Raw genomic sequence first — 16986 nt, forward strand, 5'->3', positions numbered from 1 at the left:
TATACAAACTAGCGAGCTGTTGCTGTACACATGTCTATTATTCTAATGTGTAATCTACAATTATTTGTTTTATATTCGGACGTGAATCCTGTCATGTGTAATCTCTCTACAATAAAAACATGCTTACTGATGACTTCCTAGCAGACAAGTTATGCTTCTTGACCTAGTCCCACTATACAGTATAAGTTTGTTGATATCTTCAAGGTACAGACCCCATGTTCGTTAATGTCGAACAGGGGTATAACAAATTTACTCGTGTTTCAACGATACAACATACACGAACTCAATTCTTTCCGACATATAAAATATGTTTACTGTTGCCGTATTTACGAGAAACAATATATGTAAATTAAGATCTTCCCGAGGCATACATTAAATATTTTATCCTGTTTACAAGGTACAACATGTACTTGTGGGTTAATATTTTAATATAACAGCCATTTTTATTTCATAGAAGAATAACTTAAATCACGTTCAAATGTGTTACTGAATCTTGTTTTTGATTTGAAGTCTTTGGCCTTTTATAAGTTTATAACCTGCACTTTAGGATTTCTTCTTCTTCTTGCTGGTCTCTCAGACCTTGGTGTCCAAAATGGTTACTTTTTTATAGAGTTGTTGACGTGATATTCACATGGTAAGTTGGAACATTCACCAATCTATAACTGGTACAAACAGAGTGAGTGGTACATGTTCTTGTATTGAATTTTGTCAATGTAGTTTTCCTGAATTATTTCATCAAACATCAAAGGGAGTAACAAACATTAGTTGAACAAGTAGATGTGAAAGTCCTGAAAGGAACATTCGGAGACTTCTTTTATCTTGTATAATTCGACAGGACTTTACAAGGATGAATGTTTTATTCGTCCATTAATTATAATGTCTGACTGCATCTTCCACCATAGTGAAGAGAAACTGACGTTTCTGACCACCCTGACTGTTTTCATTCCCTTTTGAGGAATAAAATCATAATTTCATCTAAATTACCGCGTAGGTTATCGTGTCGGATCTACCACAGTCACGTACGTACCTGTTGCTTATTTGTCAATCAAGTCTTAGGACTTTATATTTCTTATTTGAGGTAAAATTTATTGTGCGTTGTTATTTCACAAAAGAGGAATACCGCATATTTACTGGAACTCAGTACGTGTTGAAATATTCCTCGGTGGAGCAGGTTTGGATGTTTTTAATGTTTTAAACTCGATCTTCTACAGTGAATATAGCGCAGATAGCCAGTACTATGTCAAATTTTATCAACGTTCAAGCTGTACTCTATACAATAAAATGGAAGGCGGTTATCCAACGGCTTCCACTGCTGACTCTCTAGCTGCTTGAATCGAATATTGCTATTCGACCGTCATTCTTATAACGTATCAATGGCCCTAAAGGGCAGTGCAAGATTTTCTTGGCAAATAGATGGCATATCAATAACATAAAGATTAAATTTCACCTCATTATTTGTTTCTAATTTGTGCTATCAGAGTATAGTTTCTCGTGAAACAGAGTTCCTTCTAAAAAAAAACAACTATAGCGTTAGCTGTTCATGTTATATCTTGTGAAACCGTAAATTTCGTGTTAAATATCAAACAAAATCTGAAACTGTAACACATTTAAAATAAAATTTATGTTGTTTACTTGTTGTCATAGATGCACTATACTGAAGAAATGTTTCGAGAATAATGTCTGCAAACGTACATACTTCTAAAAGGCGTGATAAACACTGTGTAACATTAGAAATATTTGAAAAGAACAAAAGCTTGTGGTTACCATGGATACGTTCTATATGTTACTATATCAACCATACATTAGAATCTAACAGTGCAGTCCTAAAGCTGGTGAACTAATGACCCACTTACGTGCATGATCATTACTGAGACAGTGAAAATGATATTGATTGAGTGAGAAGAGAAACCACAAATGATTTTGTTCGATAACCTTGACATTTAATGTTAGAAAAAGCTTGTACACGGAAAGGAAACGGTTATTGAGAATGATGCAAGAAAACTAGTGTATTTAGAACATTTTATTCAAGAGTGCAATGCTGTAAAATGTACGTTCTCCAAGTTAATGAACGTAAACACGAGAGCTTAAATAAAACATGGCCCGGCATGGCCAAGAATGTTAAGGCGTTCGTCTCGTAATCTAAGGGTCGCGGGATCGAATCCCCGTCGCACCAAATATGCTCGCCCTCCCAGCCGTGGGGCGTTATAATGTGACGGTCAATCCCACCATTTGTTGGTAAAAGAGTAGCCCAAGAGTTGACGGTGGGTGGTGATGACTAGCTGCCTTCCCTCTTGTCTTACACTGTTAAATTGGGGACGGCTAGCGCAGATAGCCCTCGAGTAGCTTTGCGCGAAATTCAAAAAAACAAACAAACAAATAAAACATTTGTTACCCTATCTGTAGGGGAAAAATTTAAAGCTATTATTATTGTACAATTGCACCAAATTTGAAATTCACACATTATTTTCAATAATATTTTCATTTTCAAACTGTATTAAAAAATGCAACTGGCTATGGAATCACAGATTTTATACTGTTCATTCTAGCACTTGCATTTAGTTTTGAAAATAATTGTAACTTGAACATCAAAATTTATAAAAGAAAATTCGAACATATTTTTACTATATGTGTCAATAGTTATTTTTAGTATAATTTACAAATATCTTATAAAGGTTTAACTTTGAAATAATTTTTATTTTTTTACGGATTGTAGTTTTCATGTTAGTCCATTTTTTGAGACAATATTTATTTATTTATTTTGCAATTGTGGTTTCCGATATATTAAAAAACAACTGATTCAAAACATGAATTTCAAACTAATAAACAGGAGTGGCATCTTATAAGAACTACATTATTATCATTACAAGGTTATTTTTAAGAAAATCTACCATCAGAGACTGAATTCATCTTTAATCATCTGTTTTCGTTTAATAATTTTATAAAATGTGAAATAAAAGTATCTTGAGATCTGTTATTACTCACGAAACTAAAAGGTTGACCTGAAACAACAGGGAATCCTCAATAGCCGCAACATTTCAAATTCTCTTAGGCATCATAAAAGTAAACTAATCTACGAGACTTTTTTCCACTTTTTATTAGCTATACTTCTGTGCGTTAGCAGTATCAGGCTTGGGGCATGCGTATATCTGATTCGATGTTCCTACTCATCCCTACCAGCCTACCCTCAACTTGAAATTATCTGAAGCAGAGCTAGAGTGAAATAATCCTTGAGACCTTGGGCGTGATCATATATATGAATCAAAATGGTTTAACCTCTTATGTCCAAAATTGTAAATATATCTCAACTCGGTCAAGAGATGATATAAGATAAAAGTTTGTACTTGAAAAAAAAGAAAACTCAGTGCCATTCTATGAGCCGCTTTGATGCGGCCAAAAGAAAGTGTTGACGTAATCGCCCCACTATTGACACATTTTTATACAGATTCATGTTTTTTACCTTTGTTTTCGCCTTACTAAAAAAAAAAAAAATTCAAATGCAGTAAAATAGCCAAAGTCTAAACTTTATGAAAAGAAGTAAAATCTCCATTCAGAATCACATTAAGTTTCAAAATGTAAAGGTAAGCGTAAAAACGTCCAAAAGTCGTTGTTTTTAATTAAATACTCCAGTTTTCGACCATTGTCAAGTTTCCGAAATTTATTCACTTATTTAGAGAAAAAACAAAAGTGTACGCTCTTCTCTTCAACAAATGCCTTGGAATTAATAACAATCTTAGCTCACCTTCAAAAATCATGTTCAACGTCAGATAACTCATTACCTCGGTTTTTTTAGGGACAAACTAGTATTGTAAGAAAGTTGGAAACAATATTCTCAAAGACAGAAAGAATTATTGCTTATAATAATATAATTTCATTTCAATTTGATTAAAACACACCATTTTGATATTCAAAGTTGATCTTTGTTATACTTTTACAGAAAACGTGTACCCAAACTAATATTAAAGTTTATGATACCGTAAATGGAATTTAAATACAGCAAGACAGAAAAGCAAATTTTCAAAATTCGATTTATTTATTTTTTTGAATATCAGTGGTGAAATTTCGGAAACTGATGTACTCTCATATACAAGAAGATGTACTGTTACTCCAGCTGACGCAACGTTTTTGAAAATTTTATTCTGTTTACTAGAGAAAGCAAAGCCTTTAAGCTTGTACAAAATTATTTACCTACCATTTTTGATGACGAAAACCCACTTGAAATAAAAATACACTGCTGGACAAAATTTTAAGGCCAATGAACATAAAGAAAAAATATGTATTTTGCGTTGTTAAACTTAACCACTTATTTGAATAGAGCTTTGAAATATGAAAATAAGAAAAGGGAAGATAACAATAAAACTTTTATAGCATTTAATAGGGAAAATGTGAACACTATGAAATTGGCCTAAATACTAGCTGGTCAAAAGTTTAAGACCATACTGAAACGGTAATAGGTAAACACGAAATGAAATTTAGTCATTTGTGTTCAAGCATTAGCGTTGTTAACATCTCCCACTGACATTTCCTGTGTTACAATGGGGAAAAACAGGGCAAAGGCTAAAAGGTTGACAGAGTTTGAACGTGACAGAATTGTCGAGCTGCAAAAGCAAGGTGTCTCTCAACGTGCTATCGCTGGTGATATTTGGTGTAGTAAAACTGCTGTTGCAAATTTCTTAAAAGACGCTGAGGGATACGGAACAAAAATTTCAAGTGATTGGCCCAAGAAAATTTCGCTGGCGTTGAACAGGAGGATTCGACGGGTTGCCCGGCAAGCCGCCAGTCGATCGTCGAACCAGATTAAGGCCCTTACGAACGCAGAATGCAGCTCAAGAACAATAAGACGGCATCTACGAGAGAAAGGCTTTAAAAACCGTAAACGTCTTCAAAGGCCGCGTCTCCTTCCACACCAAGAAACAGCTTGATTAAACTTTGCTGAGGAGCACCAAACATGGGACTTAGAAAAGTGGACAAAGGTTTTGTTTTCTGATGAGAAAAAATTAACCTGATTGGTCCAGATGGCTTCCAACGTTACTGGCACGATAGATATCCCACTGGAGACATGTTCTACACGACACAGTGGAGGAGGTTCCATCATGATCTGGGGTGCTTTCTCCTTCCATGGAACAATAGAGCTTCAGGTTATACAGGGGCGTCAAACAGCAGCTGGCTACATTGGCGTGTTGGAGAGAGCATCCTTATTGACTGAAGGTCCTCGCTTGTGTGGAAATGACTGGATCTTTCAGTAGGACAACGCTGCAATCCACAATGCCCGCAGGACAAAGGACTTTTTCATGGCGAATAACGTGATTCTTTTGGACCATCCAGCGTATTCGCTCGAACTGAACCCCATTGCAAATCTTTGGAGTGTATGGGAAAGGAAGTCTATAAAAATGGACGTCAATTTCAAACAGAGCATGATCTTCGTAAAGCCATTTTCACCAGTTGGAATCACATTTCAGCTAGCCTCCTGCAAACGCTTATATCGACCATGCCAAAGCGAATTGCAGTTATTCGCAATGACGGCCGTGCAACTCACTAGTGAGGCCTCTTGTTGGGCATTTTCTACCCTGTTTAGGACTTTTTAGATATGGTCTTAAACTTTTGACTAGATAGTATTTAGGCTAATTTCATAGTGTTCACATTTTCCCTATTAAATGCAAAAATGTTTTTATTTTTATTTTTCCTTTTCTTATTTTCATCTTTCAAAGCTCTACTTAAATAAGTGGTTGAGTCTAACAACGCAAAATGCATATTTTTTCTTTATGTTCATTGGCCTTAAGATTTTGCCCAGCAGTGTATATCACAGAACGGTTGCTATTGGTATTAACACTTTTATTGATAAAGAGAGAACAACGTTTCGACCTTTTTAGGTCATCTTCAGACTAAGAAAGAGAGAGTTTACAAGTGACCGTTATCGGACTCGTGTCTTAGGGACGAGAGTATAAATGGGTACCGGATTGCAGGGAGAGTTGCAATGCCCGTTCATACGCTCCTTATCAATAAAAGTGTAAATAGCCATACCGGCCATTCTGAGATACATATCTACCTACCACTTCTACTGACCCGGTATGGCCAGGTGGTTAAGGCGCTCGACTCGTAATCCGAGGGTCGCGAGTTCGAAACCACATCATACCAAACATGCTCGCCCCTTCAGCCGTGAGAGCGTTATAATATTACGATAAATTCCACTATTCGTTAGTGAAAGAGTAGCTGAAGAGTTGGCGGTGGGTGGTGATGATTAGTTGCCTTTCCTCTAGTCTCACACTGCTAAATTATGGACGGATGGCGCAAATAGCCCTCTTGTAGCTTTGCGCGAAATTCAAACCAAACCACTTCTACATTGAAGCTAAATTATGAGAATCTGTGGTTTACACGTACAATTCCGGAAAAAAGACAAGTATGTCTTTCATAAAGTTGTATTTAGCAAACAAAAAATAGTCACATATATTTTTTGTATATAGAAGTTAAGAAACATTTTTATTTCGCTACCAATAAAGTTGACAAGCCATCACTTGTAATATAATACTAGAGTAAATGTGATATTGAAATTGTTATTATTTCCAACGAAGACAACTATTTCAGTGGGAGAAGCATAATTAAGCTAAATTTAAAATATTAGGTGCGTTACACGAGTTTTACGAAAATCCCAGTTTTATTGTACAATTAATCATGGATTGTGCAAAACATTAAGTAATGTAAGATGTTCCTACAACAGGATTTTTAGAAGTTTCGACAGAATTTCTTCAACACATTTAACATAACATGAAAATAATGAACAATGTCATAACACTGTACGTGTCTTGGCAGAAATAAGACATCAAAATTATCATCAAATTTGGAAGTGTATTGCGTATTTCGTCAACGTATTCACCTGAACATTTAGAAGTATCATGTATAGCTTCTGCTGCATGATGTAAGTCTGCAGAAATGATTTCTGATCTTTTCAGGTAATTTTCCTCATGGCAGGAATGTTAAAGAAACCACAAGTCCTGTACTGACTTTACACTGACTGTGTCTTGTTGAAATTGATGGATTGGAATTTGTAAAATGATTTGTTTATACGCAGTAATCTTTGCTGTATACATACATCAACTAGAGTTTTGCACGATTCAGGGTTATTATTCTCCTTGTTGACTCGAATATCACAATCAAGAAACATGTTCCTTAGAATAAGATTCTGCTTGCTTGAACAAGTATCTTCTAAAGTAAGAAGGAAAACAGTTTTAGAGACTATGAAGTTCCATCATGCAATTTCATCATTTTTCATTGCAAGGAGGTTTTCTGCAATTTTTTGGTTAATTTTGATAGTTCAAACATGTATTTTGCTACAATATAGTCACATCTGTATTTTGCACAAAATGTTTAACAATGATGATTGGTAAGGCCGCTAACAGATTGAATATAATCACTTACGAAAGAAACCTGGCGGTTATGAAGACACTATCCAGTAACTTTCAGTGACGATAATTTATTACACTTTGATAAGTTGGATGTTTCAGTTGTGTGTTACTTCCGTCCTTGAAGGTGAAAAGATGGCATTTATGTTTTAAATCCAAGGGCATGGATAAACTTGATCGCACCTCTAGAACAACATGCTACAGTAGCAACATCATATGGTTACATCTAATTTGAGATGTCTTCAACGTTATTTTAAATATACGTTGAATTACTGCAGTATCATTGTTTCTACCACTATGGATAGTATGTATCCAAATGTGAACTCGATCATTATTGGTTTAACAAAGGGCAGTTGTTTATGTATGCTGTAAACCCTTCGTTAAAATGCACAGTCAGCAAATTGCTTCATATAGGTAAGGGTCATTTAGAATTAGGTTTCTCGTAACACATTTCTCATTAGCCGTTTGTTCCCTCGCCAGGGATGAAGTGTGAACGTCAAGTACATTTTGACAACTAATATGCCCAAATCCCCAACAAAATGGAACAAAGTCACTGACCAAAGCTGTATGAGCCGAGTGGACTGCTATCTGTTATGGAAAGAGGATCTTTTAAAACCAAAACATTTGACATAATTCTTTTCGAAAGATAATGGAAATATTAGCCAATAAGACAGTTAAGCATGTCTGCACAGATTTCACGTATTTTACGATAATGGTATACTAAATTGTCAAACAAATATCTATCTAATCTTCCAAGATTGAAATATTTCTTATCTGTAAGTTTGAGAGAGTGATGAAGATAAATCTTTGCTTATCGTCGCACAATTGTTTTAATATTTGCAAATAAATGTATAATATCAGTTCTGATGAAATATTTGAGCAGTCCGTCATAAGGGAATTAATTAGTTAAATGGAGTCTGTCGAAAAATAATTTCAATTTAGATGACAAATTCAACAGTAATAATAAAAATCTGTATAATAAACACGTGAGTTCTGGCCTCAACTAGAATAACGATTAACTTGAACGTTCCAGTCACGAAACCAGTCGACGATAAATACCTGCGAGTTGGCTTAGAGACCCAGATTTGAAAAACAGTTAAAGCTAAGATTTTTTTGCGATACTTCATATAATCGAATAAAAAAAGACATTTCCGTTTTTAAAAATTAGTAATGAATCAAATGTTTCTTAGCTTGGCCGTGCAAGTATTTGATACCCGTGGTGGGCAGAGCACAGATAGCCCATTGTATAGCTTTGTGCTTAATTTAAAACAAACACAACTGAAAATTATTCTCACTTCCATGCGTTTAATTTGTTTTTCATCCTATACATCTAGTGTTACCATTGAACTAACTTTAATACATTGTTCCCTAAACAGCACATGATGTTTAGACAAAATTTAACCTTATTTAGAACTTCGTTTCCAAAGTAAAACTCCAGACGATCGCGTTTTGCAGTTTATTGCCTTATCATTAGTATAAACTTTATCGAATACAGAGTTAAACAATAATAAAAAAGTGTAAATATGCAACAAGCATAACGTTTATTAATTTGCGACAGAACTAATATTGAATTAACAAAGTTTCAGACACAACTTTTTTGGAGAGTAATTTGTTTCTAATTAGCTGAATACATTGCACATATAATGCTAGTTTCAAATACTAAAACTTTAGTTTGTAGATTTTTAAGAAAAAACAGTAAATAAATTATTTTACTTGATGTTACTTCAAATGCATAAAAAATACTGTGTCTCAAATATAAAAACCAATGGAAATCAGAACTACTAAAACAGCTTCACCCTCATTTTATTACGAAGATCATGAAATTCATTTGTACTAACCACATGTGGGTGTTTATATACTTTTCAAGTAAAATATTATCAAATTTGCATCAAAATAATGTAACATATTTAACACTACTAGCTAGTTGTTGTAGTGAATGGTTTTCTACCTTATTGTAGCTCTACAAGTTTCTTTTCCTTAGAAGTGAACTATAAGCGGTTCATAAATAATAACATTTTCAGAGGCCTTATAATAGCGCTGTTAATCAATATATAACTACTGAAAACAACGTAATTAATTTATGAACTTAGCACTGCGTACAAAAAACACAAACAAGTATTTTTTTTTATAATCAAACATTTAAGTCAAGAATGAGCTATCTTAGAAACACTAGTGTTCGTCTTTAGTTGTTGTAACTATTTTTAAAGGCCCGGCATGGCCGGGTGGTTAAGGCACTCGACTCGTAATCCGAGGGTTGCAGGATCAAATCCCCGTCACACCAAATATGCTTGCCCTTTCAACCGTGGGGGCGTTATAATGTTACAGTCAATCTCATTATTCGTTAGTGAAAGAGTAGCCCAAGAGTTTGTGGTGGGTGGTGGTGAGTAACTGCCTTCCCACTAGACCCACACTGGTAAATTAGGGACGTCTAGCGCAGATAGTCCTCGTGTAGCTTTGCGCGAAATACTAAAACAAACAAATTATTTTAATACACACACACACACACGTTTGTTCTCCGTCATTACAATGATTTTTCCTTGAATATTAAACGTATATATATATATATATACCGGTAAAAACCATGTTTCGATACCCGTAGTAGGTAGGGCACAGATAGACCGATGTGAAGCTTTATGCTTAAGTCCAAACGCTCACTAAGAAGCACAACTTCGTCTTGAGCCAAAGCTACAACAAAATTTAATTATACCATCATTCTAATACACTAATATAATTACCCGGAGAAAAAACAACAACTGTGTCTTATGAAAGAGAGAGACGTCATAAATTTTAAACCAAGTTACGTCCATGCATATCATTATTAGTTTAAAAAATAAACAGCTCTAATGAACACACGTTAACCTATTATTAGTGCATATCATAACTTCTCTAATATATGTATAATTTTAAACATTACAGTCACGTAAAATTTAATATATTTTTATAGCTTTAATGTTCGCGTTTTGATGCGCGATATTTAAGCATTATATACAGTTATATGATTGTATACAAGAAAGAACAAAATAAAACTCTGCCTTTTAATAACATTTTATTCTAAGTTTTGTATAAAGTCTCATTCTTGGGGTCGATTCAAATATATTTTTCAGGCTCTTTCTGACATCAAACTTATGTAATTTTCTCCTGGTACGCGAACGCTTGATGCTTATAAAGAATGATAGGCGATAACAGTAAAATCAGGTATTAGTTACCAGGCCTGGCATAGTCAGGTGGTTAGGGTGCTCAACTTGTAATCTCAAGGTCGCGGGTTCGAATACCTATCACACCAAACGTGTTCCCCATTTCAACCGGGTGGGCGATATAGTATGACGGTCAATCCCACTATTCGTTGGTAAAAGAGTAGCCCAAGAGTTTGAAGTGGATGGTGATGACTAACTGCTTTTCATCTACTCTTACACTGCTGAATTGGAGACAGGTAGCTTTTACCAACTAATAGTGGAATTGACCGTAACTTCATAATGCCTCCATGACTGAAAGAGGGAACATATTTGGTTCAACGGGTATTCGAACCCGCGACCTTTGAATTACGAGTCGAGCGCCTTAACCACGTGTTCATGCCGGGCCTGGTTGCAGTGCCAACGCAGTCACATGTTATGTAAAAATAATTAGATTTGTCACAACTGCCTTTCAGATGGTACAGAAACGATAAACTATAGCGTTAAATCTTAGAAGCTTTGCAAAAGAATGACTAAGAAGAAATATTAGTTTATAATAATTAAAAACAAGTAAAAATGTATATATTAACAGTGGAGTACAGTGTGTACTTTTTAAATCCAAATATTTTATTATTAAACAAATATTTCACTCGATGACGCTTTTTTTTCTACAGAATCACTTTAAGGAAATGTATTTTAATTTTATGTATTTTAAAATATACATACATATTTAAGTATACTATTTATTTTTATTAAAACACTTTTAATTTACTTTGAAAGACCAATATTGTTAATAGAATTTAGTACAAGACGAACCCTGATAAGATAGCGTTACTATATTACAGATATGAAATACTTTCTCGTGTGAAATGTCACAGATTAATCACTGGACTAGTTTGAGTGCTTTCACTGAACAACTTAAGAGCTAATCACATGCAACTTTGATCTAATAACGTTTATACTATAATTAATGTTGCTGCTTTGTGTTTACTATTATTAACAGCTGAAAATTATACCAGTTAATAAAATATTTACTAACTGAATAAATAATCTACTTGTTAAAATATAGTAATCAATTACTATCATTATCCGAAAAAGCAGTGTCCCAATAGTGAAGAAAAATGATTTCTGATTGAAGAATCACATGTAATGAGATCTTAATGGAGCTGATTTACTTTCTAGCTAATCTAGCTCTTGGTGCTGATATATTTTTAATTCAAGAAGCTCATTGCTAACTCTTCTTATAACTCTACTAACTAAATTATTTGTCAACTCACGTTGCTAAACTACAAAACATGATTAATTATAAATATATGTGGCTAAGCGTATTTGCTTGTGAATTATTGTGATGTTTGCTATTATTTGATATTTTCAATCTAAACAGCACCTTACGAAACACATTGACTAAACCGCAAGTCAGACATATTAAGGTACACAGCTATCTATCTTTAATCTAGAACTGCTGAACAGAAGGAGGACGATTATCGGCCAGAAATCATCGTCTAATACATAGAAACATAATAATTGCAATAACTGTTACAAATATAACTCCCAATAATTAAAAGTAGAAAATGAGTTTTAGCGGCATATAGAGAGAGATTCAAGCATTAAGCTTTCTGTCCTCAGATAGGCACGTTAACCATCAGACCAAGCACGAGCTTATTGTTAAGTCAGAAACACTGCCTGTTAGATAAATCTTAATTTGATGATTTTTTTTAGAGTGATTATTATTCAACTGGTTATTTGTTTACTTGTTGCATTTTCGCAGAGTTTTATTGGTAGTTTTCAAACACTTTTAATATACTTTGAAAGAACAATTTTAACATTACTTTCACCAATCCATGATAGGCCTCTATTACAACAGTTGATTATTGTAATTATAAATTAATTTCAAGTGTTAATAAACGCATTCAAGTAAGATTTTTTTTTTTTAATTTATACTTCACATATAAACTTAAAGTTATTGAACTAGCAAGCTTGGAAACGCTGGAAGAGCTTTTAAAGTAGTTGGAATGTTTACCTGATAAAGAAGGACTAAAAGTATTTGGTAGCTTAAAGATATAACTAAGCCTAATTTATACGTGAAATTCAGTCTAAAACATTCTTTACACGATAGTACTGTTTATTAGTTTGGCATTGTTACAGTTAACAGCACTCTGTAGTACTTTATATATTACTACATTTAACTGTACTGTTTGATATTCAGTAGTGCTCTTTTTTGTTTTAATATTGTCACAATCAAAACAGTTTTAAATATTTGTCTGTTACTACATTTAACTGTTATGTATGGTATTTGGAAAAAGTCAAAATTAATACCAGTGTTAGATGTTGAAATTGTGTTATAAGTAATGGTTCACTATGTTAAACTTTTGTATAATATGTAAATGGTACCAAAGGAAAACCCAACAGATTAATGATTGAATATGTGTAACAGTGTACAGTTTATACAGTGTTTGATTATATTAAAAATAACGATAGTGCTATGGTTTTCGTGTTTGATTATTATTACTGTTATCATACAGCATTTTTATTGTTTAAACATTTGAAACAGTACATATTTTTCTGTCTTATATGTTGTTATTGATATAACTAATAAAAGTGTGTAGTGTTTGAATATTGAAATAGTCAAAGCAGTCGCTGTTTAACTTTTAGATATAACAAGTTATTTTGACTTATCAATTGTAAAACACAAAGGTATAGGTCAAAGTACTTTCTTGGAAATAAGTTGATCCATTTATGTATGTGTTTATTGTGCTATAAACTGCCTAGAATCTAGCTGTTGACAGACGTTTAGTTATAGAAACGGTTTGGTTTGCGACAGACCTCTTTCGAGGGCATATTGATTGTTTGAAATAGTTGCTTCATAACGTACGTGTCATACTTTTAAAAAAATAATACAACACTCAACATTTCAGTTTTATCATTTTCATAATTGTGAATCATCACAAAACAGATCATTTTCCATCTCTAACGTTAAATGCACAATATGTTTCTCTAAGTTGTGACTTTACACATTCGTTTTTGATGAAATACAAAAAGCATATCCTACTGTTAAACTTTAGTTTATGGTGCATTGCAATTGACATTACTGAGAACTCTGATCGACGTTATGTTTCCACGACAACAAATATGGTACCTATAGAACCTAACAGTTGCATGTAAATGTGTATACGTTATTGTTTTACATCGTTATTTAATTTTCATTCACAGTTAAAAATATAATAGTATTATAATTACCTCACTAACGTCGGTCATTCAACTGATATTGTTGTTAACCAGAGATAAAGGTATACTTAACAAACTGCTCTTAGCAAATGTATGTACACTAGTGTTTTGAACTATAGTACGTGTATGGACCGTACAGGAAAACATTTATATTTAGAGGCATTAACTTATCATCTCTCCCTCAACCAGAAGCACTTCGGTGGCAGATGTTGGACTTTAAAAAGTCGTAGATTTATCAAATTTTAGTGAAAGTTATAAATATTGAAACATATGATGAGATATGACGATTACAATATACTCTTTCAAAATCGTACAAAAATTGACTAAGTTATGACTGGCCACATAATCAGCAGAAATCTTACAGCTAATAAGAGTACTTCTTATTATGTAACAGATGGATCCCTTAGGTAAGACCTTTCTTCTTTGTCGTTACATTTGTTTTCAGTCTATAGCCAAATATTTTTCATCAGATAGTTACAAGCCTTGCTGACAGTGACTGGAATTTTCCTACTATTCGGTATGTTATCATCAACCATCAATAATTTCTCGATTATCCACATGAACAAGGTTCCAAAATATTCGAGTTACAGTCTATGCAGCTGCTGTGGTTATGATCACGGCGAGCCATTTAACACCGGTAAAACTATCTACCGAGGTTAAAGATTTGATGACACCCAAAAACAAGTTTGGTGCTGACAAAGACAGTTGTGATAATATTAGTAGTAGCCCTCGGCCAGATCAAAAGATAAGAAATATTGTTTAGAACGTTAAGCAGACAATGAAGTGTAGCTTGATTTTAGAATTATAAATGAGATAATCAAGTTGTATGTGTGTAATCCTTGCTGGGAAAGTTGTGGAACCTCTTAGAAATTCGGTGTCTCTTTGATTACTCATAACTTCCGACTGAAATACGTAACCATGATTTCTTGATGACCATCATTTGAATTACGAATTTGGACACATCTTATTCTAGATTTTTTCAAGATGTATATAACATATTCAAGAAAACATTATCAGAATTTCCTGTTCTTTGCCCAGTCACCAAAAACAGTACTTTCTTTGTAGTTCAAGGAGAAATTCAACATCAAATTTTCCTATGTGTAGAAATCTATAGAAACGTATCTAAGGCTAAAGGTTTTATGTTGTAGAAATCTACAGATAGCAGTCTAATGGAAAAGTATTTATAGCTCGACGTGTGAAGTAAACACCTAAAGCAAGATTATCACATTTTGTTTAATAAGTTTCTTTGTTCATAATTAAGATAATTAAAATAATAATTAAAAAGATAATTTGCATAACTTATTTGTTTATTATAAAATAATTAATACGGGAATGAAAACATTTGTACTAGATTATGAAGTTACTTGACAACTGTTGAAGAATTATATTGTTCCAATCACTTAACTTACCGTATTTATAAGTTGTTTCAAAGCTGTAAAAATAATTTGAGAGAGAAAATCAGTTAGTTGGATTGTTATAATTCAGTAACTTTACTCCGGAGATATATTTTAAATGTTTATATAATATTGTTTATTTACCTTAAATTCAATGAATCAGCTTACATATACGTATTACCACAATATCTATTTTAATTTCAGATGACCACTACCTGGTGTGAGTGTTGCTTTTCTTGTTACACACGTTAGAAAATTACCATTTCGCGTGATGAGATGTGATTCTTGGAAGTAAATGCAATACAGATGTCATATAATGGCTTTTCCATGTAATCCCCGAACAACCGTAAACAACTGCTAAAAAACTGAATAGGTAACTGTAAATGATGGTAGCTACAAAGAGCATGTCTCTCCATTTTCAGTTGCTTACGAAGCTAGTTCCATTATATAGATTTATTATTTCAATGTGATAGAGAATTAAGAGTTCAAATAGCACATGTAGTATTTAATTACCTGTAATTTCTATTTATCGGCACAACGTTTCAATATTGTTAAGCAGTTGCACAACACAACACTTCTCTTTACTGTGATATTTCATATCACTATACATTATGTAATGTTATTGTAGGTCAAGCGTGTTAAGGCGTGCGACTCGTAACTTGAGGGTCGCGGGTTCGCATCCCCGTCGCGCCAAACTTGTTCGCCCTTTCAGCCGTGGGGGCGTTATAATGTGACGGTCAATTCCACTATTCGTTGGTAAAAGAGTAGCCCAAGAGTTGGCGGTGGGTGGTGATGACTAGCTGCCTTCCCTCTAGTCTTACACTGCAAAATTAGGGACGGCTAGCACAGATAGCCCTCGAGTAGCTTTGTGCGAAATTCAAAAACAAACAAACAACTAAATGCATCAGAGATCCTTCTCCAAAAATAAATTTTCAAAAATTCATAGAGTGGTCAAAATAAAACATATTCTGCTTTTTTATTTTTAATTCATAGTTTTCTAACTATTATAAATTTGTATCAGTTTTGCTTCTAGAATCAAAGCAAAAATATAATTAAAGATTAGAACTGATGAAACGTTAATATGAACACAAGTTTTTTAAATTCGACGACGTGGTCAGGAAAACAAAACCAATAAAAAAGTACGTTAATGATTCACATTGTCAGCTTTACAACAACTTTTTTGTGTTTCTTAAAACAATGAAAATATGAAACAAAATCCATTAAATAATTACAATGAGAGATAGTAATATGCGAGTATTATTGATAATAAACAATGTTTTCAATTTTTTAATATGAGCAAAATTATTTATAGATGTAAATAAAATAAAGCAACCTAAACATCATGTTTTAACTACCACACATACACTTTTCTTTCTTTATGAAACAGTGAAAGCATTATTTTTTAAATCTTTCTTATTAAAATAATAAAATTTACCTTGATTTGAAACCTAAATAGGGGCCAGAAAAAGTAAATTAACAGGATAACAGTGAGAAAACTGCTTGGCACACCTGCTGTACAATAGTCTCGCTACAAGTATGTAGAACATCCAGTAATTTGTCATCAAAGGAAATAAGGTCCATTGTTCTTACAAAACGACCTTTAACACTTGTGTAACATCAAAGACATATGCATACTAAAAAATGGTAGAAAACGTGTTCTGGAAATTAGTATATCGACAAATCTTAATCAAATTTATGAACCACGAATCCAACGAGCCTTCGCTGTTTTAAGACGTATTTCAATATAAGCGCTCACAAATTTCGAAAACGCAAGCCACGTTGGTGAGTGTTGTTTGGTTACTA

General features: G+C 33.4%; 1 protein-coding gene across 1 annotated transcript in view; it reads right to left on the reverse strand.

The window, feature by feature from the left end:
* Positions 1-16738, reverse strand: part of LOC143222756 (uncharacterized) — a 38751-nt gene extending 22013 nt beyond the window's left edge. The window contains exon 1 of the mRNA XM_076449700.1: positions 16619-16738. The gene's annotated coding sequence lies outside the window, so the exon portion shown is untranslated. The remainder of the gene's footprint in view (positions 1-16618) is intronic.
* Between the last annotated feature and the right edge of the window lie 248 nt (positions 16739-16986).

Source organism: Tachypleus tridentatus, chromosome 8 (assembly GCF_004210375.1).
Source record: "Tachypleus tridentatus isolate NWPU-2018 chromosome 8, ASM421037v1, whole genome shotgun sequence".
NCBI lineage: Eukaryota > Metazoa > Arthropoda > Merostomata > Xiphosura > Limulidae > Tachypleus > Tachypleus tridentatus.